At 45.0% G+C, this 7,360-nt stretch overlaps 1 long non-coding RNA gene across 1 annotated transcript in view; it reads left to right on the forward strand.

Moving 5' to 3' along the window:
- The window catches only part of LOC109305832, a 12,851-nt gene extending 10,790 nt beyond the window's left edge, over positions 1-2,061 (forward strand). The window contains exon 3 of the long non-coding RNA XR_002099728.1: positions 1,962-2,061. This is a non-coding gene — a long non-coding RNA (uncharacterized LOC109305832). The remainder of the gene's footprint in view (positions 1-1,961) is intronic.
- Positions 2,062-7,360: the final 5,299 nt, after the last annotated feature.

Consider the following 7,360-nt stretch of genomic DNA (forward strand, 5'->3'; position numbering starts at 1 on the left):
AGGGGCTGGGGCTGGGGAAGGGTGGGGTGGGGAATGAGACAGAGCTGAGAGCAGCTCATCCAGGGCATGCAGAGAGGAGGGGCAGCTCCAGCTGCTGCATGAACCCCCAGGGTAGGCACAGGGGATGTGTGCTCCCTGGATCTGTGTGTGGGGTGCAGATGGGCTGCTGCTGTGGGCTGGAGCTGGGGGTGGTGCTTGGGCTTGAGCCATCATGGGCTTGAGCTGGGGCTGCACCTGGGCTGGGCAGCAGCTATGGGAAGCCCCCACTCCCAGTACCACTGCTTCCTGGTCTGGCTCAAAGCTCCTACTACTGCCCTCAACTCGCGTACAGATCTGGAGGGCACATGCCTCCCCAGGGGTGTGCACAGTGGTAGGAGCTGCCTTTCCCTTCCCTGCACCCCTCAGATGAGCCACTCATGGCTCCATCCCATGCCCCACCCCAGCTGGGCAGCACATGCCCCAGCTCCCTTCCTCTATCACTGTGGGGGCCTTGATCTGCCCCGCAAATGCCCCTTCCCTCCACAACAGATTTACATGCCAGATTCTGCTCTCCAAGCTGTCGGACTGCATATCAGAAATAGGATTGGTATTGCCCAGTATGGCTCATCAATAATCGGCCATTGGTATTGGCCCAAAAAATCTTTATCAGTGCATCCCTAGTTCCAAGTAGAGTTGACCATCTGATTTTTCTACAAAACATATTTTCATTGATTAGTTTGTTGAGCCCTAAATATTTAATTGAAAACATTCAGCAATCTCTTACTAAATCTAAGGTTGGCCTGGAGAGCATATGCACATTTTAAGTCTTCTGAAGAAGGGAAGCTGCCTAGTAGGTCTCTGAATCCCTGATCCCAAGATGTATCTAATAGCTTATGATAAATAAGATGACTGGTCCAAAACCAATAAAACTGAATTCAGCATGGAACATATTAGAAAGGCTAAGGTGGCAACTGAATTTAAATTAGCAGTGGGAATCGAGGACAACAAGAAGTCCTTCTTTAGGGAACAGGAGGAAAACAAATGGGAGGGTAGGCCATTGCTAACCAATTCAGGACAGCCAGTTACTGACACTTAGGATAAAACTGAACTCCTGAATGACTACTTTGCTTTGGTATTTCACTGGGTCAAGGGGAAAATCATGCCAGATAGGGTACAGAATGAGCAAGGCAGGAATTGCCTCCTTCCTACTATTGACAAAGAACTGGTGTGACCAATTTAAAAAAAAATTAGACATATAAGTCAGCAGGACCAGATTAACTCCATCCAAGACTGTTGAATGAGCTGGCCGAAGTCATTGTGGAACCCCTAGTGCAAGTCTTCCAAAACTCATGGCACTCTGGGGAGGTCCTTGAGGACTGGAAGAGGCTGGTGTTGTGTCCATTTTTGAGAATGGGAAGAGAGAGGACCTGGGTAACTATAGGCCAATTAGCCTAACTTCTGTCTCGGGGAAAATCCTGAAAAAATTCATTAAGGAGTTTATGTGCAATATGCTTGTAGAAGGTAGGATTCTAAACAACAGCCAGCATGGCTTCATCATGGTTAGGTCTTGTCTTACCAACCTCATCTCCTTTTATGATCAGGTAACTCACCACCTGGATAAGAGAGAGGAGATTGACATTGTATACCTTGACTTCCAAAAAGCCTTGTATCTCATGATGTTCTTGTAAGAAAATTGGAGGATTATGGGCTTAACTATGAGACAATTAGGTGGGTACAAGGGTAGGACCTAAAGATTCCTAATGAATGGATTTCTATCACCTTGGTACAAAGTGGCCAGTGGTATCCTACAGGGGACAGTGCTTGGTCCAGTACATTTCAACAGCTTTATCAATGATTTGGATATGGAGGCGAAGAGCTCAGTGGCCAAGTTCATAGACAACACCAAGTTATGGGGAAGTGTGGTCATGCTTGAAGATAGACTACAGATACAGGTGGATCCAGATATGCTGGCAAGTTGGGAGGATTGGAACCAGATGAAGTTCAACATTGAGAAATATAAGGTATTTCACCTGGGAATAAACAACCCCTTACACACCTAAAGGCTTTGCAGTGCAAAGCTGACCAACATCACAGATGAAAGAGACCTCTGCTGCAGGAATTAGCAGAGGTTATTGCAGGACCCCTGACACAGCTTTACGAGCACTCATGGTGCTCTAGTGAGATGCCAGAGGACTGGAAAAGGGCCAATGTGGACCCCGTTTTCAAAAGAGGGAGGAAGGAGGAACTAGGAAACCCGTTAGTCTTACCTTGGTCCTGGGGAAGCTCTTTGAGAAAATTATTCAGGACCACATCTGTGAGGGACCAGCAGGGGAGATTATGCTTAGGGGCAACCAACATGGGTTCATTAGAGGCAGGTCCTGTTAGACGAACCTGGTGGCCTTCTACGACCAGGTCACAAAATCCTTGGATGCAGGTGTCACGGTGAACATAGTCTTTCTGGACTGGTTCTTCCTCCCCAGGTGCAATACTCTACACTTGTCAGTATTGAAACCCATCTTGTTCTCATCCACCCATCCCTGTAACCTGTTCAAATCTAGTTGCAGCCTGTCCCTCTCCTCTAGCTGTGCCCACTTCTCCCCACATCTTAGTATCATCCACGAATTTTGAACAAGGTGCTTTTCACCCCTTCGTCCAAGTTGCTGATGAAGATGTTGAACAGTGTGGCCCGAGGACCGAGCCCTGGGGAACCCCACTGCCCACATCCCTCCAGGTTGAAAATGACCCATCCACCACCACTCTCTGGGTGTGGCCCTCCAGCCAATTTGCAACCCATCTGACTGTGTAGGCATTGACACCAGTCACCTAATTTTTTAATGAGAATGGGGTGAGACACAGTGTTGAAGGCCTTCCTAAAGTCCAGAAAGACTACGTCCACCATGGCACCTGCGTCCAAGGATTCTGTGACCTTGTCATAGAGGGGAACTCCCGTCTCATCAGCACAGAGGCAGAAAAGGATCTTGGAGTCATTATTGATTCCAAGATGAGCATGGGCTGCCAATGTGAGGACGTGGTCAGGAAGGCTAACCACACCTTGTCATGCATCCACAGATGCATCACGAGCAGGTCCAAGGAGGTGATCCTCTCCCTCTTTGTGACATTGGTCAGGCTGCAGTTGGAGTACTACATCCAGTTCTGGGCACCACACTAGGGAGGGTTGTGGCTAGCATCGAGAAGGTCCAGAGGAGGGCTACTCACATGATCAGGGGACATCAAGGCAGGCCCTATGTGGGGAGGCTATGGGATGTGAACCTGTTCAGTAGGCCTGTGCAAGTTGGCAGTAATCTGATCCAGACATTTCGAATAGCTGCAATCCGATCTGAGCTCCGGATTGGGTTTCCGCCTCGATCTGGCTGAAGCTTCGGAGCCACCTTGAAGATCCAGCCATAGGGTATAATGAGGAATCAATAAAATGGCTATAACTTTGTTGTTTTTTGTCTGATTTGGATGAAGCTTGCAGGGTGGGAGCCTGTGCTGAGTGCATAAAACCTACCAAGTTTCAAGGAGATAGGTGCAGGGGTTTGGGGGGAACTGCACCTTGAGCTGCGGACAAGCAAAACTCATGTCATGGGTGACACTGCATGTGTTAAGGTGCAGTGGGGTGACAGCTGCAGGGGAGTGGTCCCTGCTGAGGCCATGATGCCTGCCAGCTGTTGAGGAGATCAGTGCAGGGGGGGGTCTGGGTCCCTGCACCCCTAGCTGCTCCCAGGCAAAACTCATGCAATTGATTGTCTGCATTGATTCTTTCTTCTCCTTAGCTTGGTTTTGTAGGTGCTAATTGATGCTTGTTAAGTCGTTATGTAGTAGCTAGGTCCTGTGTATTGAGCTAGTCCCCGAGTCCTTTGTCCCTGAGTGAATCATGACTGATTGATTGGTAACTGGTAACATAGCAGCTTAGCAGCCAGGCCTGCAGCAGTGTCTCCCCTCCCCACCCCAAGACAGACAGTCAATCCCACAGCACCCATGGCACGAGTTTTCCTTGTCCGCAGCTTGAGGGGCAGTTCCGTCCAAAGCTCTGCCCTGATTTTCTTGAACCTTGGCAAGCTTTGTGGTCTCATCATAGGCTATCATTCCTGAAGTTTTCAGCCCACTATATTGTAACGCGTAGACGTGACATGAGTTTTGCTTTCAAGAATTTGGGGTGCTCTTCCTCCAAAACCCCTGTACCAATGTTCTTGAAACTTGGCAGGCTTCATCCTCTCTGCAGAGTCTACTGACCCTGAAAATTTCATCCAAAATCAGACAAAAAAAAAACAAACAAGTTAGAGATATTTTTATTGTTTCCCCATTATACCCTATGGCCAGTTCTTGGAGATGGGTCCGAGGCGGCTCCGAACCACTTCAGGAAGCCTAACAAGGCCAGCGTTTTGACTCGGATGTGCTGCTTCAGACCCCAAAGTGTCCAAAGCTTCTCCAGATCCAAAGCTCTGTCTGAAACCTTGCACAGCCCTACTGTTCAACCTCTACAAGAAAAGGCTGAAAGGAGATCTGATGGCCATCTATAAACTGGCCAATGAGGACCAGCAGGCAATGAGAGAGTCCCTGTTCCACTGAGCACTACCAGGAGTAACAAAGTATAATGGCCATAAGTTAACTTGAGAGTGGATTGAGGCTAGATATCAGGAGACACTACTTCAGTCATGGTGGTTAGGATCTGGAACCAACTTCCAAGAGAAGTAGTGCTCACTTCTACCCTGGGGGTCTTCAAAAGGAGGCTAGATAAACACCTAGCCGGGGTCATTTGACCCCAGCATTCTCTCCAGGCAAGGGGTTGGATTTGATCTGCTCGGGTCCCTTCTGACCCTACCCACTATGAAACTATGACCTAGGGGTAATAATAGACCCCCGGTATGAATATGCCAGCAGTGCAACGCTGGAAAGGGAGGTGTCCCTGAACAGTTAGAATTGACATACTTCTGCACTCAATAAGTTATCTAGGAATGTTCTGGACTCTTCAGTATAGGTTTGGGGATTTTTTGTTTTCACTTTTGTTTTTTTTCTAAAGCACCAGTCTTAAATCTGTCAGAAAGGACCTACATAGCCTGCCATCACAGAGCAACGAGTGAGGGCCAATGACCTCTTTAGATCCTTCCCACCCTTGCATGTATAGGATTATATTATATTATTTTATTCTATTTTTTTCATTTCAAATCTGGGTTCATATTCACAGAAGACTAGAAATAGGTTCATTCTTTATTTCCCATATTTTCTAAGGCGTAGGAAATGAAAGATGTAGTCCCCCTTCTAAGCAGGCAATGGGGAGGCTCATATTTATGAGAGCATTACACCTTGACCCTGAAATCCCCTCTCACTATTTTGAAGTGGTTGGATTCCCATAAAAGGTAAAATATCAGGGGCTAGACCAAACTACTATGCAATTTACTATTATCATTAAACCTGATTCATTCATTTGGGCAGAGGGAAGCATAACAACTGTCAAGTTTTGAATGTTCAGAATTGCAGTACTGCTGCTAATGTTACACCTTCTCTTTCTCTTTGCAATCAATTTCTTAAATCTTTTTGTTTCACCCAGAGACCAGACTATTTAAAGGTAAAGGGATATTAAGTGCTTCCTAGCAACTATTGTATCACTTTCACTAACCTTCAAATTATATTTAACATTTGTCTTGGCTGAAGCTATAAGGTTGCTCAGTGCTGTGGACAGCAAGATTCATCTGGCATTGTTAACCTGATCAGTGGTGAAATAAAGTCAACTGAGCTTACATTTTTATAACCCCAGGAGAAAGTTAAAAAAACCTGTTAGAAGTTTTAACATAATGATGGCAGACATAGAATCAGTGTTGAAGCATATAAATGATAACCACATAGCAAACCGTATATACTACACTACTGGGGTACATTTAGCAACAATAACAACAAAAAAGCCATTTGATCTTTGTTGCTTTTTCACTACAGTATAACTACATAAATCCGGATGCCAAAAATCCAGAATTAACAAAAATCCAGTACTTCCCCTCCGCTGCTCTGGAACTAGCTGCTGCTCCGAGGGGGAAGCTTGTACACGGTGGCTGCTGCTGCCATTCACCACTCTGTATCACTGCTCCGCGTACAGCTGCTGCTCTGGGACAGGCCACTGCTAACCTCCCCTCTTCCCCCTCCTCTGTGACTGGCTGCCACACCAGTTCCAAAAATTTGGCATTTTCGAATTTCCATCAAGTGCTCGGTCCCAAGCACACTGGATTTATGAGATTATACTGTAACATTTTTAGGGTTGTAGCTTCCCACTAAAACTGGACAAGCAGAATTGCCTTTGACCTACCACCACACACTGTGGCCATGTCTAGAACAGGTCAGCAGCAGTTTTTGTGGATAATAGGACTGATATCCTGGACTAAGTTGGGTAGGTGTACTCAGTCCCTTTCTCCCCAAGGCTGCTGTGTAGAAAAGCCCTGTGAGTTGCTTAGAATATTTTACATTCAAACAGCTTCCTTGACATTACCCAATTAAACCTTACAAGACTTCTGCAAGATAAGCGCTGTCATTGAGAGCTGGGAACAGATTTTAGAGCTTCATAGGGTCCATTTGAAAATCACTAATAATTGATCATAGAACTGGAAGGTTGAACAAGACCTCAATGATCAATTTACACTATCAGACGGGCCTTTAGGTTCCTGAACATACACTTATTATTTTTCTCACATAAATATTGGCTCTAGGATTTATAGTACTTGTAGCTATCACAAAAATCCTCAGAATTTGCTTTATTTATGGACAATTAAATAAAAAAAAATCCCTCCAAATTAGGGACTGAAGGAAGTACAAAGCATATGTATATGTTCTCTCACAGATCGATGTGTCCAAAACAACATGAGTTTCTGCTCAATATCATTTCTGAGGCATGTGATGTGTAGGCACATTATATACATAAAAATAAAAAATGGTACATTTGATTAATGTCAAACTTAGAAGAAAGCATAAGACTAATGTGAAAACTCTCACTAAAAAGAACACTGTGAAAACAGAAGGAGAGGATATTTTCAAAACTGAGATTTGAATGAGAAGTGTATCATGTCTTTGACAACAAAGAGGACCTTCTGTTAGGGCTTCATAATACTTTGCTGTCATAAGTATAATTTTAAAACAGTGTTCCTTAAGGTATATTAAATTAGAAAGGTGATAATATACTATAAAACTTTGAAATGGTTCTATCTTTTCCTTATACTGATAGTTTCTATTTTCTCTGCACATTTAACAATTATACAATCCATTTAATTACAACAAATCAGAATAAACTCTGGCAAAACCAATGTGTAGCTTTCATAGTTTCATAGTTTCATAGTAGCTAGAGTCGGAAGGGACCTAGGTAGATCATCTAGTCCGACCCCCTGCCTTGGCAGGAAAG

Source organism: Crocodylus porosus, unplaced genomic scaffold, assembly GCF_001723895.1.
Source record: "Crocodylus porosus isolate Cpor-Errol unplaced genomic scaffold, CroPor_comp1, whole genome shotgun sequence".
Lineage (NCBI taxonomy): Eukaryota > Metazoa > Chordata > Crocodylia > Crocodylidae > Crocodylus > Crocodylus porosus.